This window comes from Oncorhynchus keta, chromosome 14, assembly GCF_023373465.1.
Source record: "Oncorhynchus keta strain PuntledgeMale-10-30-2019 chromosome 14, Oket_V2, whole genome shotgun sequence".
Classification (NCBI taxonomy): domain Eukaryota; kingdom Metazoa; phylum Chordata; class Actinopteri; order Salmoniformes; family Salmonidae; genus Oncorhynchus; species Oncorhynchus keta.
In genome coordinates this window covers 59,099,221-59,122,127 of record NC_068434.1, presented here as the reverse complement: position 1 = coordinate 59,122,127, position 22,907 = coordinate 59,099,221, and the positions used below count along the sequence as shown (strand labels likewise).

The window sequence follows — 22,907 nt, the reverse complement described above, 5'->3', positions numbered from 1 at the left end:
TGACTGTTATATAAATGATGAAATATGTGTTTAGCATGGCTGGAAAAGATTCTCTCAAATGTGTGAAACTCATTTTTAGACAAGGCCTGCCCTTGTGTTTTTGTCGTTGTTGCATTGGGTCAATTCTCTCCCGAATAGCTATAGCAACAATTTAATCTTGAAGTTCCATAATTACCTGACTGTTGCAATCAGTTGGAAGGTGTTGTGTGTTTTCTGAGACCCTCGGGTCTTCCGGCCATAACCACCAACTGATATCTCCCTCCTCCTCACTCATCAGGTCAGGCTAGTTAGTGATAAGCGTGAATGAAGATTTCCTGCTGATGCATCCTGGTGATGGCCATTTCAGATAAGGGTTATTAGCTCTCCCCGGGGCATGCAAGTCTTGACTGAGGAATCCTGCTCATACTGCGGAATGGCATGGTATAGAATGTAATGGAGAACTGTTATTCTGCCTGAAGGGCAGCGGGAGAAACATGTGTTTTTGAGAAGAATAAAAATGGCATGTTTTCCAACGTCATAATAAAATGCAATCAGGAAGATAATTACGATGATCAAGGCATGGCAACGTTCTAGGCATTTCCCCCTGGGTTTGTTCTGTGGTTCTATGCTAATAGAGTACACACACACACACACACTGGTGTTGACACTCCACACCCCACACACTCAAGCATCATGTTTACTGGAAACAGACTAGGGCAAACAAGCCAACCTCCAGAGGACCTGACATCAAAGCTCTGACCTCCTCCTCTCTTCCCACTATTTGTTTGCTTTTCCTCTTGGTGAGTTTGGGCTCGTGCAAAGGCCTTACCACAAACCCTGTCCACAACCACATAAGAAGGACATGTCTGGTTAAAAGCCCATTTCATGACAACATGACAGACCATTGAGATATGATGTCGGCTAGCTAGCCTGTGATGGGCTATCTGGACGCTTCTCTTTGAGACTTTTCAGAGTAGTGATTTCTAGATCCTAGAACAGGGATGGGTAACTGGCGGCCCCCATTTTTGAAGGCACGCGGACCAATTTGAATTATTTTCGGGGGAAACTCAGGGTCTCAACTTACTGTTGAGAGTTAGAGTAATACAATACACAATTTAGATATTTGGTAGTGCATCAGAAGTCACACAATTAGCCCATGACATGTTTTTTCTTATTGGTAAGTTAGCCGGCCGAAAGACTATCTAAACTTGTAGTAAGCAACGTCAAATTACCAAACAGGGGCCCGTTGATCATCAGTTATCATATTAAAAACGGCAAACATTTTCTTCCACCCGATGGCAAAATGTGTAATCAAAATAATTCTGCCCGATGGCAAATTTTGTAGAATTGCATGAAATTAGTTCTAAAACGAAAACATTTTCTCTACGCCCCACAGCAAGATGTGCAGAATGGCAGGAAGTTAACTTTAAAACTTCAAATGTTTATCTTCGCTGTCACGAGTTGTCACCATCAAAGTTGCCCATCCTTGTTCTAGAAGGTTGAAGCTTCCATCAATTTTGCCAACATGTCAGCCATGTTCTGTCTAGAGCCCACCACTGCAGTGACGGCAGAGCCAGAGACATCCAAGACGAGGCATGATTAGAGATAATTAGAAACAGGTGGTTAATGAGTCCGGAAGACTAATGAACACCACACACTCCTGTTTACCCAGCTTGATGAGGACAGATTAGGTCAACATAGCCTGGCTGCCTGGAATGCCAACACTAGCAGGAGGGAAAGGCCTAGGTGACGTGTGGTAGAGCAGAGGTTCCCAAACTCTTTTACTCGGGCCCCCTTTCCAGCATTGGGGAACATCCCCTACCCACTTTATATTGGCACAAGCACTGTTCATGACACAAACTGTTCACACTCCTCTTGTTGGCGGAGAGAAAATGTTGCAGGTTTAATGCTAATTTCCAGCAATTTCCCACATTTTGTCATGGTGTGGTGCAGAGAACATTAAAGTACATTTCCTGGAATTCTCCACATTCCCCTATGTCTTATGTGTTTGTGATATTTGAGTGACTCAAACATTGACAACAAAATCAATGGGCTAAAAAAAACCTAGCTAAAAAAATGTTAGCTGACATGTGCTAATTGATCTGTACATTTCTGACTATAAATAAATCTTCAGGGTCTGCAATGTCTAACATGACAAGAGGAACTGATGATGCACTACCCAATTTCGAAATTGCACCCTGTGCATTCTACTATTACTGCAACGTTCAGGGGTAAGTTGAAAGCCGGATTGAGTTCCTTAAATCCAACAAAATCAAGCCCTTCACAGGCTAGCTCTGGGGCCACAGTTTGGGGACCACTGTGGTAAAGGAATGCAGATGGATGTATGCAGGCAATACTAGTCATTACATCCCCTAGGAACCTACTATATCACTGCAGTGAGTTTCTTTACCAGACCATAGTTTGTTGACCCTGTTGTTGGTTCGGTCACTGAGGTTGGCTGGGTGTTACGTCCGTCGTCAATTGAATAAGACCAAAGCTCAGCGTGGAAAGTGTTCATCGTACTTTATTGAATGAACACCCCCCCCAAAAAATGATATATATATATACATTTATACACTACTCAAAAAAATAAAGGGAACACTAAAATAACACATCCTAGACCTGAATGAATGAAATATTCTTATTAAATACTTTTTTCTTTACATAGTTGAATGTGCTGACAACAAAATCACACAAAAATGATCAATGGAAATCAAATTGATCAACCCATGGAGGTCTGGATTTGGAGTCACACTCAAAGTTAAAGTGGGAAACCACACTACAGGCTGATCCAACTTTGATGTAATGTCTTTAAAACAAGTCGAAATGAGGCTCAGTAGTGTGTGTGGCCTCCACGTGCCTGTATGACCTCCCTACAATGCCTGGGCATGCTCCTGATGAGGTGGCGATGGTCTCCTGAGGGATCTCCTCCCAGACCTGGACTAAAGCATGCGCCAATGCCTGGACAGTCTGTGGATGGAGCGAGACATGATATCCCAGATGTGCTCAATTGGATTCAGGTCGGTGGAACGGGCGGGCCAGTCCATAGCATCAATACCTTCCTCTTGCAGGAACTGCTGACACACTCCAGCCACATGAGGTCTAACATTGTCTTGCATTAGGAGGAACCCAGGGCCAACCGCACCAGCATATGGTCTCACAAGGGGTCTGAGGATCTCATCTCGGTACCTAATGGTAGTCAGGCTGCCTCTGGCGAGCACATGGAGGGCTGTGCGGCCCCTCAAAGAAATGCCACCCCACACCATGACTGACCCACCGCCAAACCGGTCATGCTGGAGGATGTTGCAGGCAGCAGAACGTTCTCCATGGCGTCTCCAGACTCTGACACGTCTGTCACATGTGCTCAGTGTGAACCTGCTTTCATCTGTGAGCCACTTGTGTGGGTTGTGGACTCCGTCTCATGCTACCACTAGAGTGAAAGCACCGCCAGCATTCAAAAGTGACCAAAACATCAGCTAGGAAGCATAGGAACTGAGAAGTGGTCTATGGTCACCACCTGCAGAACCACTCCTTTATCGGGGGTGTCTTGCTAATTGCCTATAATTTCTACCTGTTGTCTATTCCATTTGCAAAACAGCATGTGAAATGTATTGTCAATCAGTGTTGCTTCTTAAGTGGACAGTTTGATTTCACAGAAGTGTGATTGACTTTGAGTTACATTGTGTTGTTTAAGTGTTCCCTTTATTTTTTTGAGCAGTGTATATATATATATATATAACGTAAAGCTCTGTGGCGCTAAACAGCAATTATACAAAGACAAGATCCCACAATCTAGGGTGGAAAACAGGCTACCTAAGTATGATTCCCAATCAGAGACAACGATAGACAGCTGCCTCTTATTGGGAACCCTACCCGGCCAACAAAGAAATAGAAAACTAGAGTGCCCACCCAAATCACACCCTGACCTAGCCAAATAGAGAAATAAAAAGGCTCTCTAAGGTCAGGGCGTGACACTGGGTTTGTTTCCGCTACCTCATTGTTGGTCAGCCTCACTTCTCACTAGACACTCAGTTTCATCAACATCAACTCAGTTGGGGAAATACGCCAAAGAGCTTATTCAAATTGAAAGCTTGATGATGAGTTGGTTATTTAAAGCTTGATGATGAGTTGGTTATTTAAAGCTTGATGATGACTTGGTTATTTAAAGCTTGATGATGACTTGGTTATTGGAATCAGCTGTGTAGTGCTAGGGGGGGAAAAACTAAACCTGAGGTCCCCAGGACCGAGTTTGGGAAACGCTGGGCTCTAGGCCTACTAAACAGCATGAGGAATCAGGGTTATAGTAATTGGTTGAATAAGTCAAGTGTCTCTCTATCTGATCACAGCGCCTGTATGATCTCCAGATGTCAGTTCCTCCATCCCCACGACACACATTCCCTGCAGAAGATGCTCATGGGAAGCTAGCAGTCTGTGTTACCTGCCAAACTAAGTTATGTCATAGCCTGGTGACCTTTTGCTCTGTGCTCTGAAATGCCAGTGATGAGAGATGTCAGTTCTCCAAGCATGTGAAGAATGCAGCTGCTGACAGGGGAGGTGACCCAACAAGGGCTCTCTCGCTCTCTCTCTCTCTCTCTCCTCTCTTCTCTCTTCTCTCTTCTCTCTTCTCTCTTCTCTCTCTCTCTCTCTCTGAGGATATTGGAAACAAAGTGAGGCATTCACATGCAGTTGCAAACAGAGACCTGTTGGCCTTGTCTCCTACTGCTTGAAGAAGGTGTTGTTGTTTGCTCATTGTGGGTTTCGGTTGATCTTTCCCTATGTTTGTGTTATTCCCTGTGTGAAGCTGTTGGCAGGACTACCAGCGCTAGTTACAGCACGTGGGACTGCCCTGTGGTAACCCTTTTTGTAGCAGAAAAGATCATGATTCAAACTGCTTCTGAACCTGTATTTCCCTGCTAGTGACCTCATAATGGCGGTCGCCAGTCCTTCCAGAATTTTCCTGATAACATCTTTGTCATTCTCACTGCCCTGAAAGGGTTCTGTGCAGCTGCACCATGTTCTCACTGATTACTGAGGGGAGTTTTTTTCTCTCTCTCTCTCGTTCTGTAAAAAGAGAATTACTGCTCTTTGGGTACCTGAGCAATATGCTTCACCTGATCAGTCAGATGGTTTGACTGTATCTCAAAAGTTGTATTTTATTTGAGTGAATAGGTCTAATGCCAACATATATGCTATTGAAAATCCAATTGGAACAGCCGATTCTGTCCCTCCTATTCAATCTCAAGCTGTCACCCGTGTAAGTAGTGTGGCGTCTAGAAAGTTGAAGAATATTGAACAAAAAGATTCTGTTCACCATCCAGCTGCTGATTGCGGATCATCTTTCACGTCTTAAGTCTCGGACACCATAGTTACTAGAGCAGGAGCGAGGAAACTGATCCAGGAGCAACTGTCGAGGGGCAGGTTTAGTCGCCACCTACTTCTCCACCCTTCCCCTGTTCACCTGAAGGCTTTAGCTAACCTGCCTCTATAAGCCCTAATGATACCTGTTGGCCCCGGTCCGTTCTCTCACCCCTTTCACCAAATGCGGGAGACCTGCTTTTACAGGACCTTTTGAAGCTGCCGCACCTGGTTGCGATCTTATATTTCGCTCAGGGAAAAACTTTGATTTATATAATTAAAGGGATTGGGCTGGAATTAGAAGAGCCTTGCGACTCCACAGGTCTTTATTGTGTGGTATTGGGCCATTCTCACCCTCTGTGAAGCCACAGGAAGAGAATAGAAGGAGATGTCCCTTCGCCACCATATAGCCTTTACCCTTTACTTTGAGACCAGAAGACCCATATCTGGACACGGGAGAGGTATGACTTACACCACATATCACCCCCCCTTCACCACCTACTTCCTCACAACTCTGTCACCACATCTTCCAGGTCCTATCTGAGGTCTCCCTGACTGTAATTACTCAGCCGCCCATCAAACGGACCGACCAGCCTGGCCGACTTGGCTCCTTTCTTCTGTTCAGTGGCTGCCTGTCTGCCCTACTTTGAGTGGGAGCAGATGCACCTGTCTGTCTGTCAGGCACTGCCCAGCTCCTTTCTTTGCCTGGTGGAGAGGCGGAGCTGGGGCTGGTGCCCACTCAGGTGAGAGGGGCCGTTGATCTGGGGCATGGTGCACCCTGGCAGCCTCCTCCAACACCTGCCAGCCAGGTGCCACTTTATCGCCTCGCCGCCCCCTCCCTCTCGCCTCTGTTTGTCCGGTTTCACTCCCCATACAGGATAAGGAGGGCTGTAAACAATAAGGGAGAAAAGTTCAGGACATTCCACTTTCAGCCTGTCTCATGACCCAGCCCATCTTTAGCAAGCAGCAGCTGGTTCTCACTCGCCCGCTTTCTCTCTCTATCTCTCTCTCTCTCTTTCTCTCTCCCACTCTGGGTGTGTGAGGGAGAGAGAGAGAGAGAGAGAGAGAGGTACGTTGCTTTGATCAATACTCCCAAGTTGCGTAATGCCATAAGAAGCATTTTTAGTTGAAATGACTAAGCATTAGCTACAGATATTTTTATTGAGGTGCCCTTTTCAGTGATTGAACACTCAGTCCGAAAACTCACAAGAGTACTTTCGTCACTTTACAAAGCACATTTTGGTTGCCAGCCTAATGACATGAAGAGAGATTTCTGCAAACACTCCTCTCTGTGTCTGGCACTGTAACTCTCCAGTAATAAATTAACTTGTGGCCAAAGTGCGGAATGCATTCTTCAGCAGCGGAAGCAATCAGTCTGCCCGTACTGCCCTTTCTCTCCCGCTCAATACACTCAGAGAGCAGGCTCATTAGCATACAGGTGAGAAGAAGAAAGCAGGTCTTTAGAGAGGGAACAGGGAACGACCAGGGCGACGATTGTCGAGTAAGAAGCAAAGGTGTTTTTTTCTTTCTCTTTCTGGAGGCCGAATGTGGGGGATTTTCACTCAAAAAAAGGTTTAGGTCAACATTGGCATGTAGACAGAAGCCAGCAGCTGTCCTCTGGGCTCTGTCTGTAGGAGGCAAGGCAGCCATTAGTCTCTGTCAGAGCAGAGCTGCTCTGGGGAACTTCCATACTTAATGAGAGGGATCTCACCGCTAGATGGCAGTAGTTGCTTCCTAGATGCGACAAGTCCTAGATGCAACAGGTGGTGAATTCTATGAGACTATCTTACCCCCGCTTTTTCTATGAAGAGAAAACAAAGGGCTTGTAGTTGATGGAAGTTTTTTAAGACCTAGGCCTATGGTTTTACCAGTTTTATCAGGCATGGTGTGCAAACATGAATATGAAAAAAGTCCAGTTCCCTGTTGTTGGACGTAGCCGGCTGTTTAGTCATGCTGTTTGGTGGACCCTGGTTAAATAGAAGGACCGCTCTGCATTGCTATGATAATGATGAGGTTATCACCCCTAGATCAGCGGCCCCACTCCCATCCCAATGTTGTTCTGATTTCTCAGTGATCCACCATGTCAAAATGTTGCATGCTTTTATTAATGCTGATTGACCCCTATTTGGATATAATACCTATCTACCTTCTCTCCATATAAGGGCCTATTGTTCATCGTCCACATTCTTGTGTTTGTGTGCGTGTGTGCGTGTGTGCGTGTGCGTGTGTCTGTAGAGATGAGGGGGAGCCATCTCCTGTGGGCAGAGTTGTACTTAGTTGCGGTGAACGTGAGAAGGGTCACTGATGTGGCATCTTAAGTTTCCTGGTAATCGCTCTTGAAGGAAGTGTTCAGAGTTTCCCACAGAGACAGGACAATGAGTCTAGTCTTGCTTAGTGGAACGCGGCTACCTGCCACCCCTCTCCCTCCCAATCTCTCAAATCATTCTCCATTGAAAGGAAGCCTACATATGATCAAAGATCAAGTCTCTTCGCAGACGGAATGTAATGGATACCGCTAGAATGTAGCTGTTTATATTGTCTTTAATAGATCTACAACCTTACATTGGAAATGTCCGAAGCAGTTTCAGTGTTTTCTTAGGGAATGCAACGTTTTTGCACAGGTTATACGGTAGGTGGGGAGAGTTCCAGGTAGTGAATTCAGGTGTGTTTCAAAACGTGGCGTCGTAGTCCTTTTTTTTGTTCGGAGTGCGGTGTCGTTTTGGCATGACTGTAGCCTACCCAAGTGCCTTGAGGAAATGTGGCGGGATTGGCCCTGCGTGTCTTGTAGAGGACCCATCCTGTTAAAGCCAAGGATTATTCTCTGCTTTAGGCCCATGTCACCACTATTAATGACTGTTAGTGGTTTAGATGCGCTCCGATACGTTTTCTCAGAAGCTGACGGATCCACCTAAGCTCATTACAGTCCTGTGGGCAGCAGTGTGGTGTCTAGTGGTCGACCCTGTTGACCCCTGATGGTCTTGAGGTCAGCGGAGGGACTGCCATACAATGAGGCTGCCCTGATAAACATGAGCTCCCAAGGGACAATGCTAACAGTTCTCTATTCTGGGTCTATACCCCTGTGCTATAAATTGAACGCTTCCCATCCGACTTGATTTCATTGATGACCCTGAGAAGGAGGGAGTCTATGGGAATCAGGGGTGAAGTCGGGTGAATGGTTGGTGTGGAGATGGGAAGCTAAGGAACAGACACCCTCGCTGCAATGTCCAAGCTGGGCTCTGTGCTCTGCTTACAGCCCTCTGATATGAATTGTCTGCAAAGTCCAAACATTGTCCTGGCCTCCAACCTTAACCCTTGTGAACGGTAGTCTTCATGGCTCTCCCAGGCAGGGCAGACCACCACCACGCCGGGGATGTGAGAAGTGAAGTGGGGAAAGCGATGAACTTGGACGTCTCGGTGCGAGATGTTCTGGTGTGGATGCGGACTCGTCTGATGAAGGGAGAGCTGGAAATAAAAGAGGGTGAAAATGGTGTCAGTGAAACAAATGAGAATAATGAAGAGGAATAATCTCATGGAAAAGAAAGCTCCTCGTGGTCTGGATGGATGAGCGAGGGAGGGGAGAGGAGGGCAGAGAGACAGGGTGCTGAAGAGAAGGGGGCTCCTCACTTCGCTCGTCTGCTCGATTAGCACGGTGTGCAGTATTTTAGCGCCCCACCCCCTCCTCGCGCATGCCTCACACAGTTGCCATCGTTAGCGGCGGCAGTAGCCTGTCAGGCGCTCTGGTGTTCAGTGCAGGGCCTCCTTTGTGCCAAGGTGGGGAGGGTGCTGGAGGGAGGGATGGAGGGGGGAAGCAGGGCCAGCCGGCGGGGCCTTGCAGCTGTCGCGAGGGTCGGCCCATGGACGCCTGTGATCAGCCAGCCGTGAAATCTGCCCTGAACAGCTCTGCATTCAGGGCACAGGCAGACCCTGACCCAACCACACACACACCCACACTCACACTCACACACGCACGCGCACACGCACACACACACACACACACACACACACACAACCTCTCTTTGACTAAACCTTCCCTTTACTAGTGGGGCTCGAATGGCGCCGTCTATCAGTTGCCCCTTTTCTGTCAATAACCCTACCCCCCTTCCTGTTCTTGATTCTCTTTAATTTGGCCAAAACAGGCAGCTAAATACACTATTAACAAGTTAAAGGAATGTAACTTCACTTCTCACTGAGGGAATGACTTGTTCAGACACACTTTTTAAAAGTTTAAAAAGGATGAAACTGGTCTGTGCAGTGCATTTCATAACTTGTGCTCGATATCACGTTTCTCTTTACAGAGAGATCGGATCATAGTTAAGATAAGGATTATTCCCTCTCTCACCCTACTATCACCAGACTGATCATCAATGGCCCAACTGCTGCACGGTATGCTGGGAAGTCTGGTAATGGAAATTTACTGTGACCTCAGCAGGCAAATGTTGGATTTGCATAATGGGTGTCGGATGGTGATTGGGGGGTCCCTATAGGTATGGAAAGAATTGGATGTCTGAATAGAAGCAAATACATGTATGTTTGTACCACTTTCATTATGGTTGCACGACAGTCGCGCAACAGCCTTTGTAATTGTTGATCGATTATTAATTTATGTTTGTTCATTTATTCCGTTGAGGATAATGATGATTATGACTGCGCAACGCAATGTGAATGATGTAATGTGTTGCCATTGGCATAGGTATGAATTATCCTTAGGAACCATAACCCTTTTTCTTTCAAATTGCTAGACTCTCCGTACCCACAGCAAGCAGATGTCATGACGCTCCAAACAGGACCTGGTGAATAGTAGATGGGTGTGACATCTCAGGATTCCATCAATATGATGTAGCTTAACAAGGTTGTGATCTGCGCTGGCCTGTGTATCTGGAAGGCACCAATCAGACTCAGGTCTGAATGGAAGAGAGGGAGGCTAGAGAGGGAGGCTAGCCCACCCAGGCTGCAGAATGCTTCACGGATGAGTCCTGTGCCCTGTGACCTGGCTTCTTGGCTCTAAGTTGGAGGTTGGATCTTGGATGGGAACCCAGACGGCTGCTCCTGCCATAGCAATGGAGGACGCCCCCTCCCTCCGTCCCCTCCTCTCCTCTTCGACCCCCCCCCCCATCCAACCCCCTTCATCCTTTCAAGTCGTGCCAGAGCAGAAGTCTGCCCTCTGCACTTGGGGTTATTGTCTGCCACTTCCACTTCCTCTTTTCTCTCGCTTCTCCTGTCCCGGAGACACCACTGTGTGTTTAGTGACTACACACACACACACACACACACACACACACACACACACACACACACCTGTGCTGCTTCTCCACTCGCGTGGTTCAACGCGTGCCTTCAGGGAAAACCTTTGCATTTAATGCAGTGATCACCGTGAGACTGTGACATTTCATAGTGTTGCATTTATTCTATGCAGTATGTGTGGTCGTTGATCATGTTGATAAAGTCTGAGGTGAAAGAAGGATTCCCTAAGGTCAGTGGACATCTGTGTTGGTAGGAAAGATCGGCCAGTGATAGAGAACATGTCTCTGCAGGCAAGAGAACTCGCCCTGGAGTTTTGAGAGAGAAGTGGATGGACCAGTGAGCTACACAAGTCATATTTTGTTCTGGAAGTTCTTCAGTAGACTCAACTCCCAGACAGGCTTATAATGATTTTCTTTCTGAAATTCTTATTGTTACTCCTTGTTGATACTTACTTAGTATGCCCTGTGCATCTCTCTGGAACTAAACAAACACAGCTAGTTGACCTCCACATCATAATGAGGCTGGCTGTCCTGCTTCCCGGATGCCCTGTTGCGCTGCACTTTGTCTGTTTCACCTCTGAATCAGTCGCACATGAAGAACCTTTTGACCGGTGACCTTTTACAATGACATTCCAATCTCTCCCAGAGCTCCAGAGCCCCTGGCCAGGTCTACACCAGTCCTGAGCAGTAGGACTGCCGGTCATGGGTTATCTGTTTTGTGTGTTTGGTGAGTGGGCGGGTTGCTGGTGTTTATTTACTGTTGACTCCGTTTATTTACTGCCCGCTGGGCAGAGAGAGCAGAGGCCCCTGGTTCTCACCCTAAACCCCTACACTATCCCAGCCCTGTGTCAGGTACTCAGCCCCCAGGCAACTCCGCTTTGCTCTCCATGCCTGAGTGAAATGAGGTGGGGGGTTTGGGGGTTTGAGAAAATAATGGTTAGCCGTCCCCCGGCTTGTGGTTTACCTCACACTTCTCATGGGTCAAATGGGTCAGTGGAATGCGGGGATAGGTGTTTTTTTTATCAGATCGTCATAGAGATAGCAGAGAAAAGAGGAAAAAAAAGGAGTCCCAGTCTATATGTTTGTTTTCCTGGAGCTTTGCGCCCTGCATGAGGTCACATTGACAAGGCAGTGTTAAGCTTACAATTTATGTAACGGTAACTATGTTCTGGAAGCCATTCTGGATGGATCCCTCATGACTAAGTATATACTCCGCTTAGCTCTGCCTTCTGTTGCTATGTGGTAGAGCAGAGGTAGTCACATTTAAGCGTGAAGGTCCGGAGTATTGATTGTTGTCTTTCCACCCTGGGAGTTAATATATTGATCCATGTCACCGATTGGCCAGACAGTTCCTTCACCTGAAGCCCCAGGGTTGGATCAATTCCTGATTAGGATGAAAGAATGGAAACCAGCATGAGTCAGACCTCCAGGCCTGGAACTGAGAAAGGGCCAAGCATGACCTCCAGGCCTTGAACTGAGAAAGGGGCTAGCATGACCTCCAGGCCTGGAACTGAGAAAGGGGCTAGCATGACCTCCAGGCCTGGAACTGAGAAAGGGGCTAGCATGACCTCCAGGCCTGGAACTGAGAAAGGGCCTAGCATGACCTCCAGGCCTTGAACTGAGAAAGGGGCTAGCATGACCTCCAGGCCTGGAACTGAGAAAGGGGCTAGCATGACCTCCAGGCCTGGAACTGAGAAAGGGGCTAGCATGACCTCTAGGCCTTGAACTGAGAAAGGGGCTAGCATGACCTCCAGGCCTTGAACTGAGAAAGGGGCTAGCATGACCTCCAGGCCTGGAACTGAGAAAGGGGCTAGCATGACCTCTAGGCCTGGAACTGAGAAAGGGGCTAGCATGACCTCCAGGCCTGGAACTGAGAAAGGGGCTAGCATGACCTCCAGGCCTGGAACTGAGAAAGGGGCTAGCATGACCTCCAGGCCTGGAACTGAGAAAGGGGCTAGCTGGTGATTTGACAGACAATGTCATTTTTGGAAGCATCTTTGTGTATGGGCTTCACATGACACCTCTGAAACTGAAAAAACATCTGAATACGTATACCATGAACTGATCTGAGAAAATAATCTCAATGTCGACAGGCTGTTTTCCCTTAACGTTATCAGGAAAGTCAAAAACAAGGACTTTAAATCACACCCCCAATGGGTAAACTCTATGTACTAGTGCTATACTTTATTCAAGATAAGGCTGTTCTTCACACTACTGGCAGATTAGTGCACTCAACACCTTTCACAGCAGACGGTTATGACTCGTCTTCCCTCAGACGGAAAAGCCAGTCATGCAAGGTGGGATTCTTTTGTGATATTTACACAGTATACTTAGAAGGTATACTTAGACTACAACATCTGTTGGAGAAAGGCTTTGGTGGCCCAACAGGGAGATAGCTACAGTTGATTTTCCAGTTGTGTGTTTGTAAAACAAACACACAACAGTCTGTCCCTCAGGCTGTTCCGAACCCGGACACCTCTTCAAGCAAGATACAGTGGTGGACAGAAAAGGGGATTTGAAGTGATAGAGGAGAGAAAGGACCCAATTGTCTCTGCAGCCCTCTTCTCCTTCCCTGTGACAGCCCTGCGCGCCTCTGGAAAGAGAAAGGAAAGAGATATAGAGAGAGTGCGAGCGAGTGAGAGAGCGCAGTTTCGCTGTGCAGCTGCTCCTCTGGATGATTTTGGATTACATCAGCAGCCGAGAAGAAAGGAGAGAAGGAGGGATCGAAAAGGGGGCACAGGGAGAAGGGTGTGTGGCACACTCCACAAATCAGGGCTCCTTTCTGAAGGGAGCAGGAGATTGCTCCGGAGTTCCTCTTGACAGAGCTATCATTGTTAGCAGGCTGAAGTGGCAGCGATGAATAGTGCTGTGGACTGTGCCCCCCCCCACCCCCAACACCACCACTGCACCCCATTCCACTGCCTCTGAGTAGTTTCTATAGGCTGGGTTTGTGAGCAGCATACAATCACATTCCTTAGCAGGACTGGCTGTATTTATAAATTCACATGTTTGAGGGAGAGAAATGTCAATAAAGTTAAATATTGGAGTAGTTGATAGGAATTCATCCGTGTCTTAGACTAGTAGTGATTACATAATATCTTGGTGACAGACAGAGATATCTGAGTTTAGTGGTTCCATTGCTGTTATTTCTACCATGTTCTCCGGTGTTCTCATGGTAGTGCTGGTGGCCCTGATTCTCTTTAGGAGGATCATATGGCATACTGTCTGCCTTGTTATCGGGGACAAGATGCTTAACAGGCCCGTTAAGACCAGAGCAGCCACACCGGCTCTTCATCGTATTAATAATAATAATAGGCAGTGGAGCCATGATGAAGATGAGGAGGAGGAGGATGATGTGTTCTCATAACTACTATGGCTTTGCTGGAAGGCTTTCAATTTCACTCACTGACATATGTGGATACTCTGTGTGCATTAGCCTATGTATTCTCACAGTGAGGTAATAAACATGTCTTAATTGTTGAATGGCGTGTTTTTTTTCTCTCTCTCATTGGTGTGACTGACTGTGTGTGTGTGTGTGTGTGTGTGTGTGTGTGTGTGTGTGTGTGTGTGTGTGTGTGTGTGTGTGTGTGTGTGTGTGTGTGTGTGTGTGTGTGTGTGTGTGTGAGAGCGACTTGGGCGACTCACTCTTTGTTTCGTCAACGTGTGGACTATTTAATTGCAGCCCGAAAACTATTTATTGAGTAAAAAAAAAAAATGTGTCGTGGTGTTTTTCCTAGCAGATGAAAATGCTCCCTGAAACAGAACATTAGCTTATATGCAGTATAGTATAATAACGGAGAGTTGAATTATACACGTTGGTCTTTTTTTCCCCCCATGCTCTCACTTAATGGCCATATCAAGGGAAGGTTTGCTGTGATCGCAGAGCTATATGTCATTGAAGACTATTTATATTGCTGAAAAGCACCAGTAATGTATTCTGGACTTTTTTTGCTGAAAACAAGACCATTGCATCACTGTGGAGTCATTTATTTTATTGTTACTTTATTTGGGGATATTTTTAGAAGGTCAACTGGTCGTAAGGTCTCTGGTTTGTTGTAGTCGAGCAGGAACCAGCTAACAATGCAGTGCAGTTTCAGACAACCTAGAAATAGTCAAATAACAATGGTGCAAAAGAATGGCGGTCTGACACCTAGCCAAAATAAAGATGATTTAATTGACTTCCCTGGTGCGTCTGAGAAATAAAATGGTGCTGTAATACATTGGCATCCCGTTGAGCATACAGTGGGCCTGTGGTTCTGGGTGTGTGGCCACTCCTGAGCCCAATTACCAGCACAAGCTTCGTCAACTGGAGTCGTATATATACGAACCCTGACATTCTGTTCAATCTCTGAACACTCACACAGTGGAGCTGGGATGTTTTGTAAGGCTGGTTTATGATGAGGAAAATGGATGTTTGATTGTTCGGGCCCTGTGAAGCAAGAGCTGGAAAAAGAGGTGAATCAACGCATGAGCGGAATGTTAGACGTGACACAAAGAGAAGTGACACATTTATGAGGAGGTGACTGGGACAGAATGACCCTTTTCTACTAGAAGGGTCCTCTGCCTTAAATCGGCTCTTGGCCCGCATTTCTTTCTCATTTGTGCTGAAATGGCACCACTGTGTTAGTTCCCTTGTTTATGACTTTTTTTTGTGACTGTTGTTTTGTTACTTGGAAATGAGGGCACAGCCCCTCTTTGTGTGATAGCTCTGCCCCGAACGAACAACACAGTGGGGTTGGGGATTGTGATGTGGAGGGTGTGACTACATACAACCTCTCCCTCAGCAGATCTTTGTTGTTGATAGAGGTTTAATGGCACGTTTATTAGCCCTCAAAGTCAAGGGCAGGGAGATTATATCTCTGCAATATGGGGTGGTCCATCAGTACACTTGCGCTCATTGTGCCTGCCGTTCTGTCTCTCAGCTTGGTAAGTAATGTTCCCACTGTTCAGTTGTAGAACCGGAGGGGGGACTTCCTCCACTGGCTGGTAGTGTGTTAAGGTATACGGAAAGGCTGCGACACGCATGCACGCACACACACACACACACACACACACACACACACACACACACACACAGTGAATGCATCTGGGCCCCATGATCAACCTGTGTGACCCCTATGAATTCCTGCCAGTGTTTGTCTTGCCAGAGGGGCGTGGACACAGGGATGGCGGATATCTGCACAAAGTCACACACCATGTTTACAGAGCTTCTCTTCTGCTCCAACCCAGGATGAAAGCAGGTAGGGGAGGGAGAGGGGATGGATTTACCAGTCTGCAGGGGCGTAAGGCCTTCCCATTGGAATAGCAAAGGCATGTCCGTTGACCACTCCAGCCATATACCAGCTAAAAGACATTGTCAACTGTCTTCTCGTCTTCATTCCCACATTGAACATATGCACGATTAATACATTCATTGTATCAAAACTTCTTACAGTTTTTTTTTACACTCCTGCTACTTGCTGTTTATTATCTATTACCTATGCATAGTCACTTTACCTCTCTACCTACAGTACATGTACATATTACCTCAATTACCTCGACTAACCTGTATCCCCACATATTGACTCAGTACCAGTATGCCCTGTATGTTGCCTTGTTATCGTTATTTTATTGTTGTTCTTTTATTTTTTTAATTTAGTTTATTTAGTAAATATTTTTTCTTAACTCTTATTTTTGTTAAAACTGCATTGTTGGTTAAGGGCTTGTAAGTAAGTATTTCACGGTAAGGCATGTGACAAATACAATTTGATGCTATATTTAAGCAAATAAAGTTAACTAGGGCTGTCAAATTATACATATTTTTTATCTAGTTAAATCACAGGAATTGCTGTAATTAATCCCGATTAACCACAATTTCTGAATTTGCCCAACTGAAGCTGTAATTTCAGATTTTTTTTTACAACAATATTGCCGTTTTAATTTTGTCCAAAGTAACGTCTAGAAAAGTCAGGTAGATTGATAAAGCACACTCTCTTTAACCTCAATGTCAACTTGTTTTGACATCTCATTGTTGTTTTTAGCGGTGTAGATGATGTATTTTGGATGTGTTCAGTGTATTTTCAACGATTTCAGACAATAAGATTCATTACAAAAAAAATGTAATAATTTGAGCACGAAATTACAAAAAGTAATCTTGAGTTAACTGATTAACTATGACAGCCCTAAAGGAGACGTTGAGGATGGTCTGAGCTCTTTGAAAGAGCATTTCCTCCCCTGCAGGCAAAACTCTGCGAGGCCCTTCAATGTTAAAGGCTGCTACAAATGGTTGCAGATATGGCTGGGTAGCCCGTAGCCCCAGGAAAGAGAGGGGTTTGTGAGACTGACTGACTGACTACACTCCATTTTTCTGGGTTTGGAGGATTGAGTTGTGCAGATGGGATCAGCCTGGATATGGATCTGGGTAGGGATGGTGGAGGGAGAGGGGGGAGGAGATGTGGAGGTTGGAAGGGGTTAAGGCGCCAGTCTGCTTCAGTTCGGCCGAAGTCGGCTAGGCGAAACAAATGAGTGTGCTCGCATACTCCCTTGACATTAGCTTGAAAAATGAGGAGGGAAAGAAGCAATAATACTGTTAGTCCATTTTGAGACACCATAGATAGTATACACTTCTTCAAAATAGTCTTAGTCATGTAATTTTACATCTAACAGATGTTTTGGTGCAGTATTTATAAATGAAAAAATGTGCATGAAAACGAGTCGTCTCTCATTGAAAGACAACAAGGACTTTACTGAAGAATTCCTACTGTTGACCAATCACCGATGAAGGGGTGTAGAATTCAGCTACTGACTTTCGGCTTGCCTCAAGAAAAAAAAATGTGTGCCCGAACAACCCCAAAAAATGTACCGAAGTCCAAAATGAACAAAAAAGGCCTTTCGCGTAGCAGAGGGGTGGGTGTGTAGAGGAATGCGGGTGTTGCCTGGAACTCTGGGGTGTTGGATAACAAATCAAGGTTCAACACAACCCACACAGGAGATATGGTTAAAGGAGATATGGTTAAAGGAACCAGGAGAGATACAACACTCAGTTTCAAGAGCCACGTGCTGTTTTTGTTTGCTTGTTTTGCTTTATGGAACATTTCCTTTATGTATAGACAACAACAACAACAAAAACATTTTCAAATGATTATGAACATCTTCGAGACTATATGCCTGTTGCTATTCTCTGTGAATACAATGAAAGTAGAAATACCAATTAAAACATGAAACGTCTGGAAAGGATGCGAAAGCGTGCAATAGCAGAATGGGCTGGTGTGCTCATACTGTGTTTATCAGTTCATTGGCAATGTGTTGTAGGCATTATCCTGGCACTTAACCTCGAAGAAAATACTGGATCTTAGTTGGGAAGTGTTTTAATTGACCCCCCCCCCTCCCCCTCTGACACTTGAGTGGTCAATCGATTTGACCATCAGCAGTGGTGAGACGCAGACTAGTCTCTCTACCTCTAGAGTTCTCCGAATGTCTCCTTGATGTCTTTGTCATGTCACCGACCGGATCGTAAAGACACCATTAGGATTCCTGAGATGCCAGGGGCGGGGGGGCATGTCAGGATGAACTTTCCCCAGCACCGTGCTGGTGATAATGGTGCTACGTTGTGATGCATTTCAAACTACTTCCTTCCCGACGAGCCGTATCTCCAGCCCCTGACTTGGAATGGTGCTCTCCAGTGGAGGGTTAAGCTGTGGGTCAGCTGGGATGCCAAGGCCTTAAAAAATGTCAATAAAACGAATGGCCCCTAATCGGCCCACCAGTGATGGCAGGATCCCTGTAGCATAGCAGGCCCATAAATGCTGCCTTTACTTCCCCTCCACTCACAGTAAGGGAAGGCTGTGAAATGCTTTAAAATGCTCATAGCTTTACAAGACAAATGTCTCAAAGGTATAGGGACCTCTTTTATTGGGGAATAAGATCATGTAGCCAGATGTCTCTAGGAACGTCCTAATTGTTACTCTGCCACTCACATTCTTCTGCTTCTTCTGTTTATTTGTCATTGTAAAACAAAAAAAAGTGTGTTCTCAGAATTGGCATGCAACTGCATACATGGTATTAAGCATTGCTCTTCTTGCTGGAATGTTTTGAAGTTTGTATTATTTGGACTTTAACTCGTTTACATGGAGGCAGTTGCACATTTCTTTTGTGGAAAGGACACTTCAAGGATCTAGGAGAGATGGCCATGTGCACTAAATCCTCCATGAGGACAAAAACCAGTCTCTTCTCTCGTCTGTCTGTCTGACACCAGGGTTCCTTCAGCTGAGACGGCACCCGTCACCCACTGGCCACATAGCTGGGCCTATCATGACTTCAAACAGATTGTGGAGTGGCTAGGAGCAAGTCACTGTGAAGAGAGTGTTATCCGTCCACAATCCACTCCTACTAAAATAGCTGTTGTTACTCGCTGTCATCTGACACTGGAAGTGTCAGCTCATCACCTGGCTGGAGATGTTATTGAGATTCTTAGTGACCTGAAACAGTGGGAAGGTGAAGCAATGATTCAGTAACAGGATAAACAGCAATTATCTCACCTCAGCCTCCTCTTTGCCATTATATTTAAAGTGGATCAGACTTCTGATATATTGGACTGATACAAACAGCATATTCAGTATGTGGCAATAGAACCCACAACCCAGATGTTTCCAGCACCATACCCTAACCCACTGATCCATTAAAACCACAGATCCTTTCAGTACCCAGATATTCGTGACCTGTACTTACCATGGCTCTCCTTCACCCAAAAATATCAACTTCTCTCTGTATAAATCCTCTCCATAGAATAGGCTTCCTCTCCTCACCCCTTCTCCATAACCCTCAACCCTTCTCCAATCCTCTCACACCTTCTCCAACCCCTTCACCCCTTTTTCAATCCCTCTCACCCGTGCCGCCCCCGGACATCTTCACACATCAGTGCAAAGTGCGGATTTCCCCCTCCCATCCTCCGGTGCTTAACCCAGAGACATTTATTTATTTTCATCTCTGTGGTTCCCCCACCCAGTGCAGCAAGGGCCCATAGTGGGTCCGAGCCGCAGGGTTCTCTGTGTGATGCTATTTAGAGCCACATCTGTTTGTGGCCCCCATTTGCATCACTGAATGCATGCATTCTGAGGGCTACACCCAATCAGATGAGTCTCTCGGTGTAGGCTACCCATCTGTTAGAAAAAGAGAAGAAGAAAAACATGTACACTCCCTAAACCAACTCCATCTGTCATTGGTGTACAGCAGTGGTTCCCAGACGTTTTATAGTCCCGTACCCCTTCAAACATTCAACCTCCAGCTGCGTACCCCCTCTAGCACCAGGGTCAGCACACTCTCAAATGTTGTTTTTTGACATCATTGCCACACACTAAACGATACATTTATTAAACATAAGAGTGAGTGTGAGTTTGTCACAACCCTGCTCGTGGAAAGTGACAAAGAGCTCTTTATAGGACCAGGGCACAAATAATAATCAATAATTTTGCTCTTTATTTAACCATCTTACATATAAAATCTTATTTGTTCATCGAAAGTTGTGAACAACTCACCACAGGTTAATGAGAAGGGTGTGCTTGAAAGGATGCACATAACTCTGCAATGTTGGGTTGTATTGGAGAGTCTCAGTCTTAAATCATTTTCCACACACAGTCTGTGCCTGTATTTAGTTTTCATGCTAGTGAGGGCTGAGAATCCACTCTCACATACAGTTGAAGTCGGAAGTTTACATACACTTAGGTTGGAGTCATTAAAACTCATTTTTAAACCACTCCACAAATTTCTTGTTAACAAACTATAGTTTTGGCAAGTTGGTTAGAACATCTATTTTGTGCATGACACAAGTAATTCTTCCAACAATTGTTTCCAGACAGATTATCTCACAGTATCACAATTCCAGTGGGTCAGAAGTTTACATACTCCAAGTTGACTGTGCCTTTTAAACAGCTTGGAAAATTCCAGAAAATCGTGTCATGGCTTTAGAAGCTTCTGCTAGGCTAATTGATATAATTTGAGTCAATTGGAGGTGTACCTGTGGATGTATTTCAAGGCCTACCTTCAAACTCAGTGCTTCTTTGCTTGACATTATGGGAAAATCAAAAGACATCAGCCAAGACCACAGAAAAAAAATTGTAGACCTCCACAAGTCTGGTTCATCCATGGGAGCAATTTCCAAAAACCCTGAAGGTACCACGTTCATCTGTACAAACAATAGTATGCAAGTATAAACACCATGGGATCACGCAGCCATCATATCTGTCACAATCGTCGTTGGAAGCATACTCGGACCAAATTGCAGCGTGATCTGGGTTCCACATATTTATTGGAGTGAAACACACACACACACAAAAATAAAGAATACACGACACGTGAAGCTCATGCAGTGCTCATAGGCAACTACACAGAAACAAGATCCCACAAAACATAGTGGGGAAATGGCTGCCTAAATATGATCCCCAATCAGAGACAACGATAAGCAGCTGCTTCTGATTGGGAACCATACCAGGCCAACATAGAAATCAACAACCTAGATAGGAACACCCCCCCATAGTCACACCCCGACCTAACCCAAAATAGAGAATAAAAAGGCTCTCTTATGGTCAGGGCGTGACAATATCGCCCAGGAAGGAGACGTGTTCTGTCTCCTAGAGATGAATGTACTTTCGTGCGAAAGTGTAAATCAATCCCAGAACAACAGCAAAGGACCTTGTGAAGATGCTGGAGGACACAGGTACAACAGTATCTATATCCAAAGTAAAATGAGTCCTATATCAACATAACCTGAAAGTTTGCTCAGCAAGGAAGAAGCCACTGCTCCAAAGCCGCCATAAAAAAAGACAGACTACGGTTTGCAACTGCACATGGGGACAAAGAACGTACTTTTTGGAGAAATGTCCTCTGGTCTGATGAAACAAAAATAGAACTGTTTGGCCATAATGACCATCGTTATGTTTGGAGGACAATGGGGGAGGCTTGCAAGCCGAAGAGCAGCATCCCAACCATGAAGCACGGGGGTGGCAGTATCATGTTATGGGGGTGCTTTGCTGCAAGAGGGACTGGTGCAATTCACAAAATAGATGGCATCATGAGAAAGGGAAATTATATGGATATATTGATATATGGACAATGACCCTAAGCATACTTCCAAAGTTGTGGCAAAATGGCTTAAGGACAACAAAGTCAAGGTATTGGAGTGGCCATCACTAAGCCCTGACATCAATCCCATAGAAAATGTGTGGACAGAACTGAAAAAGCGTGTGCGAGCAAGGAGTTCTACAAACCTGACTCAGTTACACCAGCTCTGTTGGGAGAAATGGGCCAAAATCCACCCAATTTATTGTGGGAAGCTTGTGGAAGGCTACCCGAAACATTTGACCCAAGTTAAACAATTTAAAGGCAAATGACCAAATACTAATTGAGTGTATGTAATCTTCTGACCCACTGGGACTGTGATGAAAGAAATAAAAGCTGAAATATATCATTCTCTCTACTATTATTCTGACATTTCACATTCTTAAAATAAATTGGTGATCCTAACTGACCTAAAACAGGGAATTTTTACTCGGATTAAATGTCAGGAATTGTAAAAGAAAAAAACGTAGTTGAAATGTATTTGGCTAAGGTGTATGTAAACTTCCGACTTCAACTGTATATACACATACATACACACATACATACATACATACATACATACATACATACATACATACATACATACATACATATATAGACAAATAAATACAGAAAAATAGAAAGATCATGTAAGATCTCACACATTGTCACTTTTCTATTACTAATGGCATTCAGGATAGGTAATATCTGACACACAAACAGGTATTATGCTGACGTTTTAACAGGTCAGATAAACATACCCAATTATGGTCTCCCCATCAAACGACTGAGGCTGCCATCTGGCAAAAGCATCTCCAATCCATCTGTAGAAATAGGCAGAGTTGATGCAGAGCTCATCAGTGACACATGGAAATAAAAGGGTGTGGCTAATACCAGACATTTGTGCTCTGCTGTATTATTAGTAATCACTCTGGATGTGTTGAGTGGATGTGTTGAGTGCCAGTTCTCTCCTCATCTCATGCATCTGCGAACACATACACACATTCCCTGTTCTATTACAAATGGCAGTTAGGGATAGGTGATATCTGACACACAAACATGTACTAGGCTGTTGGTGAGCAGGCAAGAGGTTGGAGGTGAGATCTTTGACAGAGCCCCATTGATTGACATAGCAGCGTAGATCAGCCCCTCATTAAAGATACTGGTCGGTCACACACAAACACACACACACACACAGATTACATTATCAATGTTGGTTATGATTAGCCTGGTGGAACCAATCTGATCTCTGCGTTCACCTTT

The 22,907-nt window shown here is 45.3% G+C and overlaps 1 long non-coding RNA gene across 1 annotated transcript; it reads right to left on the bottom strand.

Moving 5' to 3' along the window:
* Positions 1-11,523: 11,523 nt before the first annotated feature.
* LOC127907319 (uncharacterized) lies at positions 11,524-14,087 on the bottom strand. Its single transcript, XR_008064143.1, has 3 exons — positions 12,431-14,087; positions 12,215-12,394; positions 11,524-12,142 (listed from the first exon to the last, which is right to left on the bottom strand). It is a non-coding gene; the product is annotated as an uncharacterized LOC127907319 (long non-coding RNA).
* Positions 14,088-22,907: the final 8,820 nt, after the last annotated feature.